The sequence below is a fragment of the Lactuca serriola genome, chromosome 8, assembly GCF_051521515.1.
Source record: "Lactuca serriola cultivar US96UC23 chromosome 8, Lser_US96UC23_V15, whole genome shotgun sequence".
Classification (NCBI taxonomy): domain Eukaryota; kingdom Viridiplantae; phylum Streptophyta; class Magnoliopsida; order Asterales; family Asteraceae; genus Lactuca; species Lactuca serriola.
In genome coordinates, this window is record NC_136415.1 from 200,985,647 (window position 1) to 201,002,514 (window position 16,868).

The window sequence follows — 16,868 nt, forward strand, 5'->3', positions numbered from 1 at the left end:
ACCATTAGCATGCAAAAACATCTCACAACACTATTACCCTCTCTGGATAACATTACGTATACATAAGAAAATACAAATCATTGTTATGCCTTTAGCAACCTAATAAAAAGGGTAATCATTTCGAACATAAACACAATCATTCCAAGAATATGTGACTTAGTTGAGAATATGTGAGTCATTCGTCTTCCTCTTACCTATCAAGGTATACAAGAAAGCCCAGTTTTATAACCAGAGTCTCCGTCCGGATAACTTGATAAGTGTGTATAGATCTATATGGGACTGATGATCCCGCACCCTGGCTGTTAGCTACAGCCGAATCGCCAGGTTAAGGGTGACAAGTGTCATAACATTTAGATGCCTAAAGAACGTCGATGCAGGCAAATTTATCTTAGTACGGTTATGAAAACTCATAGGATAGACAACTATTATGGTATTATGTTTTATGGGAAAAGTAATATTACAATTATTTTTACGTAAAAATACAAGCTTCCTATAGTTTTATTCACTAATAAAACTATACATTTTCAATTTAAGTATGACATATTTACTTACAAAATTACAGTTTTGGAGATTTAAGACTACTTCTCACTTTTAGGAAAATATAGGATTTTCTTGGTTCAAGTACATCCATTTTATACAAACAACGATTCATACACATTTTATGCATCATATAAGAAAATATCAGATTTTCTTAAAACAAACGCGAACTTTCGAATGGCATGCATTTTACTCAAATAACTACTTATGAACTCACCAACTTAAATGTTGACACTTTTTCTTTGAAATAACCTGTATTCTCAGGGAATCGCTAAACCAGGTTAGCAACTACTTTTGGGGATTAACGCTCTGGCATTAGTATCATCTTTTGGAACATCATATTATAATTGCGCTTTTTTTAAACATGTAATACTATAATCATGTAAACTTATTTATATATATATATATATATATACATATATATATGATGGTGGTGTGTACTTTCTTTACTATTCAATTGTTATGATATTGTACATGACGTCCTCCGACCCCGAATGTTTGTCATTCAGGCTTGGGGTGTGATAGCTTTGAGCTCTGATACCGATTGATGTTGATTCTATGGCACCTGAAGTTGGAATCGAAGGCACTAAAGAATTTCCCAGGAACACACGTTTTATTAATCAGTCAAAATCTAAATCCTCCAAAAACATGTCCCAAACTAAAAAGGATAAAAAAAAATAAAAAGAAAAAAAAAACTAACAAAAGGATAAATCTAGTCTTTTCAAAACAAGATAATAAGATAAATGAAAATAGTGAAAAACCAATGGTCTGGGATCCAAATAGGCTTTCACGAGCCCACAGCTAGGTCGGGTCATCGCCGTCAAATTCAAAGCTCACAAACCCACACTAGTCCACTTCATGCTCTTAGTCCATTATGATAAGAATTGGAGAGCAAGCCTTCTAAATTTAATAAACTTTGATATTCCCTCGTATGTGGGAAAAGTAGCTTTAATAAACACCGACAATTTGTGTCCTCAATTTGACTTCCAATAATAAGTTCTCTTAAGAAGAGGCCCGTTTTGTTGACTCGAAACATGAAGAATCTAATAGTATCAAAGACTAGTCTAGAAATTGATAAATAATCACCATAATCTAAGGTATAATGCATATTCTTCCTTGTTATAAACTTAACAACAAGATTAGGTTTATTTAATTCAGGAAAAGTTGCAAGTGGGTCATGTCCATCATTAAATCTTAGATCTTTTACATCTTCATGAGGGTTTTCTTTCTAGGTGCTGCCACACTTGAATCTTGTAATGTGGGGGTGAGAGAATGATTTTGGTACTACGCAAGGCATACACTACGTATGCAGGGCATAGTGGGACGCACCTTTAATGGGTTACGTAGGGTGTAACATATATGTACCATAACATCCCGACGTTGAGGTTTTTTAAAATTTAACCCTTACGTATATATAGACTTATAGTATTTAGCCCTTGTGCATGAGAAAGTTGGGTAAATAGACATAGTGGCATTTTGATAATTTTGGGTCGAGGTTAAGTATGTTGGGCATACGTTATGTACGCTAGGCATACTTATGCGGGTCTAGTACGTTAGACGTACGTGCAAGTGTTTCAAACCCTATAGCTTAGGGTTTGGAACCTATTTAAACATCATTATGGACTTCAACCTCATCTATCATCAGCCTCCAACACCTTCACATGATTTAGGTAAACCCTAGCCACCTTCTTGAGCATTCTTGACCCTTGTGTGAGTTTTTGGTGGCCTTGAAGGAAAAAGAAGGAAGTAGAACCATCTTGGAAGCTTGAAGAAGCTTTGGATTTGGGATCTTCACCTCTCTAGCAACCTCCAAGAGGTATAAATTATCAAACTTGGCTTATATTTCATTAGATCTTGCTAAGTCCTTGTTTGATGAGCATTTTGTCCCAAGTCTTGACCTTTTTGGTGTATGGCATGCTCTAGTCCATTCTAGCTATTTTTTCATATGTTTTCAGGGGTTTAGAAGCATAAAAATAAGGTCTTTGCTCTGAATACTTCTCCATGAATGTGTTTGTTGGTCTTAATGGGTTAAAAGGATGGGGTTTCTAGCATTTAGCACTTATTGGCCATGCAAGTCCATAAAGTTGGAAGCTTTATGGTTAAGGATGATATTTGGGACTTGGATTTGCATTTTGGATTTTATAACTTAAGTATTAAGCTCTTAAGTCATTAAGAAGGAAGCCAGTTGTGTACGTTGGGGTACCAAATGGTATGTTACGCGCACACAGTTCAATCCTTGATCCTTCGAATGGCGAGTACACCCCGCGTACGAGGGCTAAGTTGATCCGTCTGAGTTGACTCGGTTAGGTTGACTCGGCTGATTTCGTTAATTTTGACCGACTTTGACCAAGGGTATTTTGGGATATTGATATTGATTTAGATTAGGAAATGTTTTTTATTATTAGGAGTCGGGTAGAGCTAGTTGTCGAAGCAGAGCTTCACTCAGACTGTTTTCAAACTGAGAGGTGAGCTTTCCTCACTGTACTTATGGCTCGAAGGCACCAAGGCCAACCTATTGGATTAGATATTTTGTTTTTTTGTATGTTCTTATGATGAGATATGTGTTTACTGGTGATGTGATTAGACTGGTAGATCTGTAGGACTACTTGTGTTTTTTATTATTATGGTAATGTTTATATTAATATGTTATGGTTGTGGTTTACTGGGTTGAGGTAGGCCAACTGAGACTAAAGGCCAAGATACCCAGGGTGGTTCGGATAGATTAAAGGTCTGTGAGGTGGTCCAGTCAGGCCGAAGGCCCAAAAAGCAATCCATATAGGCTGAAGGCCCAGTAATGCGGTCCAGTCATGCTAAAGGCTTTGTATGTATGTTGTTGTTTTCTTATGTTTATGTGGTGGTACTTTAAGGGAACTCACTAAGCGTTGGCTTATAGTTTTAGCTTTGTTTCAGGTACTTTTGAGTTCCGTGGCAAGGCGAAGACGTGACCATACACATCGTTGGTTTTATGTTGTTGGATCTTGGGAGACTCTGATTTCAAATAATGTTTTTGGGAACAATGGTTATGTAAACACTTTTTGAGTAATTTGGATGTTTTTGAAAAGTTTAAATTTGTTGTGATTTTTAAACGTTACATGTACAGAGGGTGTACGCGACCAGAACCCAAACCGTAATTTCAAGGTTTTGAGCCCTATTTAAGGACCTTAACCTTCATAAACCCTTCCACTCTCAACCTCCATTCCTCCAAACAACTCCCTTAAAATCCAAACCCTATATTAGTGCATTATGAGTTTAAATGTGTGTTTTTTGGTGCCTTTGAAAAAAGAAGAAGGTGGTGGTGTTGCTTGGAAGCTTGAATCAACCTTGGATCTAGAAGCTCTTCACCCTCATTCATCTCCAGAAGGTATAAATTTTATAGATTTATGCCTCCATTGATAGTTCTAGGTTAGATGTTGAAGTTATGCCATTTTGCCCATTATTTTGGTCACTTTGAGTATGAACGACTCTAAATGTAACATCTCAAAAATCATAACAAAATTAAACTTTTCAAAAACAACCCATTTACTTATAAAGTGTTTACATAACCATTGCTTCCAAAAACATTATTCAAAATCAAAGTCTCCCAAGATCCAACAACATAAAACCAGGGATGTGTACCATCACGCCTTTGCCTTGCCACGATCCTCATAAATACCTAAAAGAAAGATAAAAGTGTAAGCCAACACTTAGTGAGTTCCCCCAAAGTACCACCACATAAACATAACAAGCAACAACATGCATATAGAGCCTTCAGCATGACTGGACTGCCTCGTCAGGCATTCAGCCTATATGGACTGCTCTCTGGGCCTTCGGCCTTACTAGTCCGCCTAGCAGGCCTTTAGTCTATCCAAACCAGTGTCTTGGCCTTCAGTCTCAGTTGGTCCGCCTCAACCCAATAACCATTACATATCAACATACACCATAGCAATCAATAGCTAGCAGATACAGGTAGTCATACAAATCTAACATGTCACTATAACATAGCAACATCCTATATATATATATATATATATATATATATATCAGGATACAGATCTAATAGATCGCTACAACATAGCAACATCCTATATACCAGGATACATATCTTACAGATCATTACAACATAGCAACATCCTATATACCAGGATACAAATCTAACAAATCACTACAACATAACAACATACAATAAACCAGAATATCAATTTAATGGGTCGGCCTTGGTGCCTTTGAACCGTAAGTACAATGAGGAAAACTCACCTCTTAATCCGAACACAATCTGAATGAATCTCTGATCTGATAGCCATCACTACTTGATTTCTAGTAATCAAAACATTTCCCATTCTAGATTAATAACACTTCCCATAATACCCTTGGTCAAACTTGGTCAACGGTCAAAAGTCAAGTCAACACCCAACTGTGACATCCCCAATTTCACAGCCAGAAAATACCACTTTGTTTATGCTTTATTTTAAAATCAGAGTATCCTTTTTGAAGAATAACATTGCGGAATTTGTTCCCAGAAAACATGATAATGATATTATCAAAACATTTCCAAAGAAATGTATTTTATTTATATTAAAACATTAGGATGTCATCGTCAATACAAAAACATAAGCATAACGAAATATTACAAGCCTGACAGTAATTAAAATAGTGGCCTGATACTCCTTGAACCTCTCAGTAGAATGTATCTTTCATATAACCACCAGTGATACAATAAACTGAGTGGGTCAAGTTGGGAAACCTGGTGAGTATATAAGGATTTCAATCCCACAATGTGATAATAATGTATATCTCAAACCTGCAAATCCAACTATTATCATTAACACAGATATATCATATCTCTAAAACAATTTATCCCATCCTGTCGATTCCCACGTATAGATCCTATACAACAATCTTACAAGGTCTAGTCTAAAGGACCAATATGAACAACAAACTAACGACGTTGCTTTGGAAATTCCCTAGCAGCAAACGACGATCAATAAATACATCAAGTAAGGGGAATGGAATAAGCTCACCACAAACCTCTGTTCGTAAAAACAACAAGTCAATTAAGTCGGGGGTGGTTATCGAGATAATCGTGCCTAGCAGTGGTCTGACACCATGAGGTATTTAACCCCCGTACTCACCCTATCCAGCAATACAACGTCAGATATGCATAGTAGTGGTTTATTACCGGCACACTCTGTTAGGAATTCTACGAACTTCCCTCAATTACTTCATGAAAGGAAACTCTGACACATAAAGCTCATCAAAAGAAAAAGTACGGGGAAATACTAATAAAGTACTCCCGTACCTCGACACACAATAGTGTCAAAAAAGGACTTTGTACATGATAGTACTTTTGGCACATGATAGTACCCTGGTATGAATGGGACTCGTACCCTAGAACATAATAATACCCCGACACAAGCAGTAGCTAAGACATAGAGCTCTAAAAAAAACTTGGTACATAGAAAGTACTTTTGTACGTAGGACATACTCCATCGATCATCAATCTCCTCGAACAAAGTTTCTACTCTCTATTCCGATCACACACGTACCCTTAATAAGATATTACTCAATATCCAAACTTAATTAAACTAAGCATCTATTTTAAGTCTTGTTTCATCCCTAAGCAATACTACAATGCTTATAATCAACTTTCAATACTAACTCTGTTTCGGCAACATTGTCGTAATTTAGTGTAATATTTTATATAGACTATTAAGTATTAACATACATTTATCTTCTCATTTATGATACTTCTATTATTATTATCACGTAAATACATCTTAACACATATAGAACCATGTTTAGTTCGCATAGCGTATATCATCAAATATACATATAACACATATTTCCAGATAATAAGCATATTAATACTTATATTAAAATCATGTTCATGAAAGGGACTATGCACTCACATCTGTACGGTAAGCATAACTCAACTTATAGGGGGTTTAGCAAGGAACCTAGCTCTACAAGATCATAACTTCTGAGCCGAAATATCTTTTCCTCGGGGCTTTCCGGCGCTCCGGGCTTCGCTACTAACACCTAGGAGGTGCTAGAGAAAAGGTCTTGGGACCTTGGGGAGTTTGGGAAAGAATGGAGTTGAAAGGTTTGAAGAAATGAGTGAACTTTAGATCTATATATAGGTTGTCAAAGGTCGTCTCATATCGTGAGTCTTTCGTAGGCACCACAGCTTCGTCTGGTGCTGACACATGGCGTAGGATGCAGGTAAAACAACCAATCTTAAACAATTCATAATTTTCACATACGATCTCTGTTTTTGACATTCTTTATATCCACATGTAGGTATTGACAAGATCTACAACGTTCATTTTGACCCCATTGGCTTATTCTTGACCGATTTTAAATTTAACAGTCTGAGAAGATTGTATTGTTAACGACCGTGTAAAATTCATAATTTCTACATATCGACTCCGTTTTCAACTGTCTTTTTATCTTTGAATTCCTATTAATGAGATATTCAATTCTCATTTAGATCATTTTGGATAAAAATTGACCAATCTAAAATTTGATTTCTGAGTTGTATACTGTTGTGCAAAATCTTAGAAAAATCGTAAGTTACTCAAACAAAGTCAGATTTTGGCATTCTCTATATGCACACTCTCGGTTTAGCATATACTATGACTTTCATTTATATTGCTAAGGCTAAAAATTATTATGTCAAAAAATCACTTCTTACGTTATGCGGAGTCATGCCGGTTTAATCACAAAACTTCGTTATAAGTCGGATTTCAGCGTTCTTTTTATGTATGGAATCCTTGTGATAAATTTTGTTAAGATTATTTATCCTAAATAATCTTCTATAAATAATTCATTTTATCATTTATTATCTCTAAATTGTTTAGTACGAATCTGTGGGCGTTACAATCGAGTCAACCCAGCTGAGCCAACTCAGCCAAGTTGACCCATCCGAGTACGTTACGCGTACTCCTATGTATATGGGGCATAAACACTAGTTGACCAGGCGATGGGACCCTGACCACATGCGCATCGTACCACTTGGTACGCTCAAAGTACATACTTGGTCATTTCCTTTCCCATTAAGAGCTTATTGTGTCCAGCCCTTACGTCCAAAACTCAAATCCAAGCCCAAAAGGATGTCCTAAGTCATAAAGTTTCCCAGTTTATGACTTTCCATGGCTATAAAGTGCTTAATGTCCAAAACCCTAAGTTCTTAACCCAATAACACCATCTAACTCATGTAGGGGTTACATACAACACTTAAGATCATATTTTTATGCACAACAAGACTCTGAAATGTCTAAAAGGACGACTTAAATGACTTAGAGTAACACATACTCAAAATGCCAACCTAATGGGACCAAAATGTTTACAACTTCAAGGCTAACAAGATCTTAAATAAATCATCACCAAGTTTAGAGCTTTTTACCTTAAAATGATGCCAACAGGTGGTGAGATTCTGGATCTAAGGTGCCACACTTTCCCAAGGTGGTCCCCTCTTCTTTCCTTCCTTCTTAATCACCAAAAGCACCCACAAAATCTCAAGAACACTCTCAAAGTAGATTACGGTTCTAGACGGACGAAATGGCAAGTGTAGGCTGAAGAGGGAATGAAAAATAAGGAGTTAATGATGTTTATATATTGACCAAACACTAAAAATTAGGGTTTGAGGATTCTTCACGTACTCCCTACGTACACGGTGTATGCCAAGCGTACTAAGGCCCATGCATGTATGCCCTGCATACACGACGTACGCCCAACATACTAGGTCTTCGCCTGAATTTACAAAAATTCCACTATGGGCCATTTTGCATTCTTTCTCATTCCCAAGGGATAAAAATCATAAACCTTCATACTTAAGAGTTATTTTTGGAAATACCTCATTGTCGGGATGTTACACTAAACTTGTTGGGTGTATTTTGTAACATCCCAAAATTCAAGACCAAAAATTACATTTTAATTAAGTTATTATATAAAACCAATAGTATAAAAACATTCATATTAATATCTCATGTCAAAGCCAAAGTGTAAATAATCAAAACATATTATCATAAAACCATATCAGAGCGCAATCCCAAAGATCTTATGTGTGGAAAACATAGTGTGATGCGTTGTGATCAAGCCGGCTCCTTTCCTTTGAAAACGAGTACCTGAAACCAAAAATGTAAACCGTAAGCACGAAGCTTAGTGATTTCCCCCATTCATACCACATACTATACAATCACATATTTCCAGGAATATATGGGTGCCAGACCTACCCTGCTGAGCATACTGGGGTGCTCAACCTACCCCACTGTCAGGCATACCGGGGTGCCCGACCTACCCCATGTCAGGCATATCTAGGTGCCTAACCTGCCCTGATGAGCATATGGGGTGCTCAACCTACCCCTGCTAGGCATACCGGGGTGCCTAACCTACCCCTATCAGACATACCGAGGTGTTCGACCTACCCCTCCGGTTTATCTCAACTGGTGATGGGGACTATTTCACCCCTACAACTACTACATAATATCATATCGCATATATCATAATATGTCTAGCATAGTTGTGTACTTATCTACCCCTTTGGTCATATCGACCGGTAACCGAGGACTATTTCACCCCTTACTATCACTATCACATAAAATCACATCATACTAGCACATAAACATAATAGGTGTAGCAAACATAGACAATTATCACAAAGATAATCATCTAACAACTCCTATTGGTGGGTCGGCATTGTGGCCGTAGACCCACCCATACTGGAAGGTAACTCACCTCACACTGCTGAAGTCCTGCTGACAAAACCCTAGTTGCTGGATGATAGATTCCCGAATCTGTCAATTATCAAAATAACACCCAATTAATAATTAGGTTCCAACTCATTACCATAAGTCCATACTTGGGTTAAAAGACTACTTTACCCCTATCTTAGCTTGACTCAAGCCCAAGGTCCAATCCAAAGGCCCAAAAGTCTAATAATGGACCAAGGCCCAACTATGGCCCAATTTTCCCAATTGGGCCCAAGTCCCTACATGGTCTTGATCAAAGTCCCAACCATTTAGTCCAGTCCAACATTTGGCATTCTACTGGCCCAATATCATATAACCATTAAGGCCCAAACTATAGCCCATCCATGGAAAATTGGGCCCAATCCTTCATATGGGCCTTACCCTAAAGCCCAACTAATTACTCTAGTTCATTTAATTATTCTTAGATGGCCCATTAATAAACCAATTACCAAAGCCCAATGGAAAGGCCCAACTCAACGCCCAAGTGAAATTAGGGTTTCACATAAAATGACGATTAGGGTTAAGTGTTTCTTACTTAACCCATTAAGGACTTAATCCATCAAGTCCTTTACTCTACTATATAAATGATATAGTGAAATTGAACTTAACACACAATCCAATCTCAATGGCCCAAGAGTGGGTCTAATAAGTCTAAGGGCCAAATACTCACAATTAGGGTTTTTCACATAAACGTGCCCTAATAGGCCCCAAAACTAATCCTTAAGCTCATTAGGGTTTTTTCTAGGTCCATTAGGGTTTTGCTTGTGGGGCACCACCCACTACCACCTCGGGTAGTGTTGGTCAATGGAGGCTCACGACGGAGGCCACCACCTTACGATGGTGGTTATTATTATTATTTTCATTATTCAATGCTAATTACAGTTACAAGTCTTTTATCCAAAATAACACACACACACACACACACACTAACTATACACATACAGCCACGCCATGGCGGCTGGAGGTGGCGCTTGGCGGTAGCCACCACCTCACGATGTTTGTAGTGGCAGCTCTTGGCTTTTCGGCTTGACAAACACGCACATAAAAATGTTAGACTGCATACAACACTTCAGCCACCCACCTGGTGGCTCAAGGTGGCGGAAATGCTTATAGTGGCGGCAGGCAACAACACCCAACGAAGGGTGGAAACAGCAACAGCTTGACACCAATGGCGACCTAAAACCCATCCCCGATTCTCGACTGATAGAGCCCATAACATCACAGGCAGTGGTTGTAGCGTTTGGGGTGGCGAAATAGCAGTGACAACGTAGCAGTGGAACGGTGGCGCCGATCCTCGGTGGTCGTAAGGCTCTAAAAACGAAGGCGAGGGTGGGCAACTCCCACCGGTTACGAAGCTAAGTCAATGAACAGAAGAGGAGTAAGGAAGAAGTGAATACGAAGAGGTAGTAGGCGGCGGCCTTATCGTCATCGACGAAGGGTAGGAGCAGCAACACTCTTCACGGTGGTGGTTTTTGATTTCCACGGTGATGATGGTGCGGCGCCGGATGTGGAGGAAGGAGGTGACGCCGGAGATGGGAGGTATTGTTGGATAAGGTGTCTAAGTCAATAACTATTTCTGGTATGTACTTGACCCAACTTGGCATGGTCCATTTGGGTTGCATGGCATCATGCATTTGGATATACTAAATGAGAGAAATAACACTTGTGGTTTATTAATATATTATAAGTTTTAATATATTAATAGTATTATGTAATTAGTATTGATCAAGAATTAATTTGGAATTAATTAAGTGATCAAAAGATGACTAATTAAATATATGGGTTGATTATGTAAATCATCCATAACTTGTATAATGGGCTAAACGGCTCTTATCAAGTTGGGTTAAACCCATAAGATGCTCCATGGGAGTTACAAACCCATGGGTCATGGAAATGAAGAGCTATGTCACATTAGGGTTTACATGGTGTAACCCTAGATGTGACACACTATATAAGTAACATGTTCTCCACCAAAGTCGGCTACACAAGAAGTTACAAGAGGGCTAGGCCGATTTTTACAAGTGTTTACATTCTCTCAAAGTCATTCTAAAGCATTTGGTGTTGTGTGAAGCATTTGAGGCATCACACTTGGGGTGATAGGCTCTCAAGGTTTTCAAGGAATCAAATCAACTACAAGGTATGTAATTCTAGCCATCTTATAGATTAAAAGTTCCCCATGTATGCTAGATAGGATTATGAACCTTAGAAATCATATTTTGCATGTATTTTAAACAAACATAGATCCAAGGTTTTCTAGGGTTACATGTACACTTAGGGTGTTAGAATGCTCAAAACCCATCAGTGGTATCAGAGCCTAGGCTTGTTTGTTAATACTTGATGCAAAATAGTGATAAAAATCGAATTTTGAGCTGTCTACATAGGGAACTCGATGAGTCCATGGGGACGACTCGACGAGTCCAAGCGAAAGTGCATCCAACTTGGCGAGTCAGTGCGTGCACTCGACGAGTTGGCCATGCAGAGTGCAGAATTTCGATTTTTGCTACTGGAAATAGACTAGAAACATTACCCTAAACTGTTTTGATGTTGTAAAACTTGTTTTAGATGGTGTAATGGTTGTTCTAATCCATTTACAATGGCTAATATCAAATTTTCATGATCTTATGTGTTCATATGTTCTTGAAACTTTTATATGAATATTCATGTTCTTATGAGTTTTTGATAGATCATAGGAATTACTTGTTTAATTTTTTAATTCAGGATCTTTATGTGTTTTAATGGAGTCCATAACTTGTCCTCAAGTTATGGATAACCAAAAGTCTCTTTGTGTTAAAATCCATTAAAAGAACACATAAGTTATAAAATGAAGAGTCTTCATTTTAATTACTCATAAGTTATGAATTTGAAAGGTTTTGTAAAGTTACAAAACTTGCTCTCAAGTTTTGGAACATGTAAAGTCAGTTATTAAACTTTAGTTCCAACCCCAAGATTTTTAAAAGTTAAAAATCAACCCTTATACTTTATAATATTATAAGTTAATAATAATAATAATAATATATATATATATATATATATATATATATATGTATGTATGTATGTATAAGAGCAAGTCGTCTTACCATTAGTAGGCCTCATTCATGAAGCCGGTCTATAAAGGGGGTATAAGGTTGCTGTCTATAAAATGGTAGCTTAATGGGTGTCCACTCTCACCCACCACTTCCTTGATCGGTAGAGGGTCGTTAGCCGAATGGGGAGGACAAGGACTTATAAATTCTCATTAAAAGTATGATGAATATTATAAAGGAACTAAATCTTTTATTAAATTCCCAATCTTAGTTACTTTAGGAAAATGTGAATAATGTGCTAATCCATGAAATTACACTTTACACTTTGAATAAGTCGTTAATGGAGCGTGTGTGGTTAACCGGCACACTAACATGGACTTAACAAGGTAGGTAAAGGGTGACTTAAGGTTTATCATAGTATTGGTGGAGCGCGTGTGGTTAACCGGCACATCGATTGAGTGATAAATATTAAGGGTACCAAGTGATTTGCATGGTTACTTCACACATTGTTTTGTGATCCTCGGTATCCGAGTCAAAAAACTTGGACGGCACACTTGAGATTGAAACATGCCTTTGAAAAGTTCATTGAATATCAAAAGAATATAGGAATTTCTAAGAACCAATTAAAACCTAAGAGTTTATATTTCATTTTTTGGTGGAAATTGGTGAATCGTCATTCACCTACCTTTCAAATATGTTATAACTTAGATTACGGGATACCTCTTCTAAGTTATAATATATTGTGATTGGATCCTAGCCTTAATATTACATTTGGGTGTTTTATTAAGGACTCTCTTTATATCTAAACTAAACTTGTTCTCTTCTTTTTTAGATGTCTTCCAACAACACTGCTTTTGGCTCAAACCGTACTGGCTCCTTCTCCCTCATGAAACTATGTGGGAGGGTCATCTTCGATGGTTCCAACTTTATGGATTGGATCTGGAACATCGGGATGGTGACTCGTTACAAGGACAAGGAATATGTCCTCGAAAAGGAGCTAAAGGAGATCGATGAGTCCACTGCTACTCCCCAGGAGATTGCTGACTTCTGGACTCATGAAAGAGATGCCACCAAAGTGGCATGCATCATGATGGCCACCATGATAGTTGAACTCTAGAAGTCCTATGAGGACTACTACCCTTTTGAGATACACCAAGATATGATGGAAAGATACCATCAAACTACTCGTCAAGAGCGGTATGAAATAATCTCCTCCATGATAACAACCAAGATGAAGGATGGAGAATCCGTCACAGCCCACATGCAGAAAATGCAAAGCTATATGGATCATTTGTTGAATCTTAATGTGAACTTCCCCGAGGAGCTTGCAATAGATATCACTTTGCACTCCTTACCCTCGTGTTATGATCAATTCCGCATGACATACCACATGAATAAGGAAGAAGTCACACTCAACAAACTTCAAGGACTCCTAAAGACCGCAGAAACATGTCTTAAAAGTAAGTCGGTTGTTAACACTCCTACTTCTACTCCAAACTCTACCCCTGTCTTGGCAAGTAGGAAAGGTAGAGGGAAGAAGAGGAAGAGCTCTTCGAAGGGTACCAAGGGTAGGATCCTTGATGGATCTTTTTCAAGTGGAACCAAGAAAGGTTTTGTCACTCCTTCTTCTGACCCAAAAGAGGCTAAATGCTTCTATTGCCATGAAAAGTCGCACTGGAAGCGAACTGCCCAAAGTACCAACAAGATGTGAAGGATGGGAAAGTTAAACCCAACCATGCAGGTATTTACACTATTCTATCTAATAACTCACCCTATTCTAACTCTTGGGTCCTTAATATCAGTTGTGGTATTTATATATGTTATGATTTGAAGGGACTAAGAAGAAGTGAGAATGTGGAACATGGAAAGATAAACTTGATCATGAAGAATAGGAAAGCTTCACCTGTCACCAAGATTAGAGTTTATTCTTTGTTGCTAAGTAGTGGGTTTACTTTAGATTTGAATAAATGTTGTTATTCTCCAAAAATGGCAAGAAATATTATTTCCTTTCATGCTTTGTGCAAACAAGGGTTTAACTTTTCTTTTGATAATGAAATTGGTGGAATAAATGCTTTCTTTAATAATGTTCTTTATTTTAAAGCATTACCTTGTGATGGTGTGTATGAAGTTGTATATGTTGTAGATAATCTAGGAAATAATGTGTTGTGTATTGATTCTTATGATAATAATAACTTGGATAAAGCATCATTATGGCATTGTCATCTTAGACATGTGAGCAAGAAACGCATAGGCCAACTCCAAAAGGATGGAGTCTTGGAGTTATTTGACCTAAAGTTAGATGATAGTTGTGAATCATGCTTACTTGGAAAATTAACAAAGTTACCCTTCACAGGTTCTTGTGCTAGGGGTGAAGGTTTGTTGGATCTAGTGCACACGGATGTGTGTGGACCCTCTAAATCTGCCACATGGGATGCTAATCGTTATAATTTGACTTTTACTGATGATTATAGTAGATATGGATATGTCTATTTAATCAAACATAACTCAGAGACTTTTGAAAGGTTTAAAGAGTTTAAACAGGAAGTCGAGAATCAATTGGACAGGACCATTAAGATGCTTCGATCTGATCGTGGTTGTGAGTATCTTAGTACAAAGTTCCTCGACTATCTTAAGGAATGTGGGATTATCTCACAATTGACACCTCCCAGGCCACTACAACTTAATGGTGTAGCTGAGAGGCACAATCGAACCTTGTTGGATATGGTTCGTTCCATGATGAGTCGAGCTTCGCTACCAATCTCATTTTGGGGGTATGCCTTAGAGACGGCTGGCCATATCCATAATCTGGTCCCTACAAAGAAAGTTACCAAAACTCTTCATGAGATATAGACTGGTAAAGTTCCCAAACTAGACCACATCAAGATTTGGGGTTGCGAGGCTTTCGTGAGACGCGGGACTCATGATAAGCTCGAACCTCAAAGTGAGAGGTGTATTTTCATTGGCTACCCACAGAAAACCTTTGGTTACCTCTTCTACAGACCTAGTGACAATGTGGTCTTTGTAGCAAGGAGGGGTGTCTTTCAAGAGAGAGAGATCATAAGCCAAGGAAACAGTGGGAGGCAAATTGACCATGAAGAAATTCAAGAGTCAAGTGGTGAAGGAACTTCAAACCCTAACACTCAACCTGAAGAGGAAACTCCTGTTGAGCCAATTGACAAGTCTGAACCTCTGAGGCGTTCCAAAAGTGTTAGGAATGCACTTGAGCATTATTATGGGTTCCATATTATTGCGGAAGTTGAGACACTTATCAGTGATGAGACATTGGTAAGTCTAGATGAACCTAACAGTTACGTGGAAGCCATGGCAGGCCCCGAGTCTACCAAATGGAAAGAGGCAATGGACAGCGAGATACAGTCCATGTATGACAATCAAGTTTGGAACTTGGTTGACAATGTACCATGTCGTAAGACAGTTGGGTGCAAATGGATCTTCAAGAAAAAGACCGACATGGATTGTAATGTACACACATATAAGGCGCGACTAGCTACAAAGGGCTTTTCTCAAACTCCGGGAGTTGATTATGATGAGACCTTTTCACCAGTAGCAAAGATTAAGTCCATTAGGGTCCTGTTAGCCATCGCTGCATTTCATGATTATGAAATATGGCAAATGGATGTCAAAACTGCCTTCCTTAATGGAAGTTTGGCTGAGGATGTTTACATGAGTCAGCCAGAGGCTTTTGTCAGTACAGAGTACCCTAATAGAGTGTGTAAGCTCGATAAATCCATTTATGGATTAAAACAAGCACCTTGGAGATGGAATCTTTGCTTTGATGAGAAAGTCAAAGAATTTGGCTTTTCAAGGAGTGAAGATGAATCATGTGTCTATGTCAAGGCTAGTGGGAGTATAGTCATCTTTTTGGTATTGTATGTGGATGACATACTACTCATAGGAAATAACATCCCAACCCTACAGGAAGTGAAGTCCTGGCTTGGGAAGTGTTTATCTATGAAAGACCTAGGAGAAGCTGCCTATATTCTAGGGATAAGGATTCTGAGAGACCGGAGTAAAAGACTAATTGGACTTAGTCAGAGTACTTACTTGGATAAGGTGTTGAAGAGATTCGGCATGAAGTACTCCAAGAAAGGAGAGTTACCCATCCAGAGTAACGACAAACTGAGTAAAATTCAGAGCCCGAGTACTGAGGCTGAGATAGCAGAAATGAGTCGAGTACCTTATGCTTCTGCAGTAGGTTCGATCATGTATGCTATGACCTACACTCGACCTGATGTAGCCTTTGCTTTGTGCATTGTTAGCAGATATCAGGGGAACCCTGGCAAGGCACACTGGATTGCGGTAAAGAATATCCTCAAGTACGTGTGGAGGACTAAGGATTGGGTCCTTCCCCTCGGTGGGAGTAATGACTTGAGAGCTGTAGGGTATAGTGATGCTAGATTTCAGAATGATAGGGATAATTTCCGCTCTCAGTAAGGCTGGATCTTTACCTTAAACGGAGGAGCAATTACTTGGAAGAGTTCCAAGCAAGAGACAGTGGCTTATTCAACTTGCGAATCAGAGTATATAGCAGCAAGTGAGGCAACAAAGGAGGCGATATGGCTGA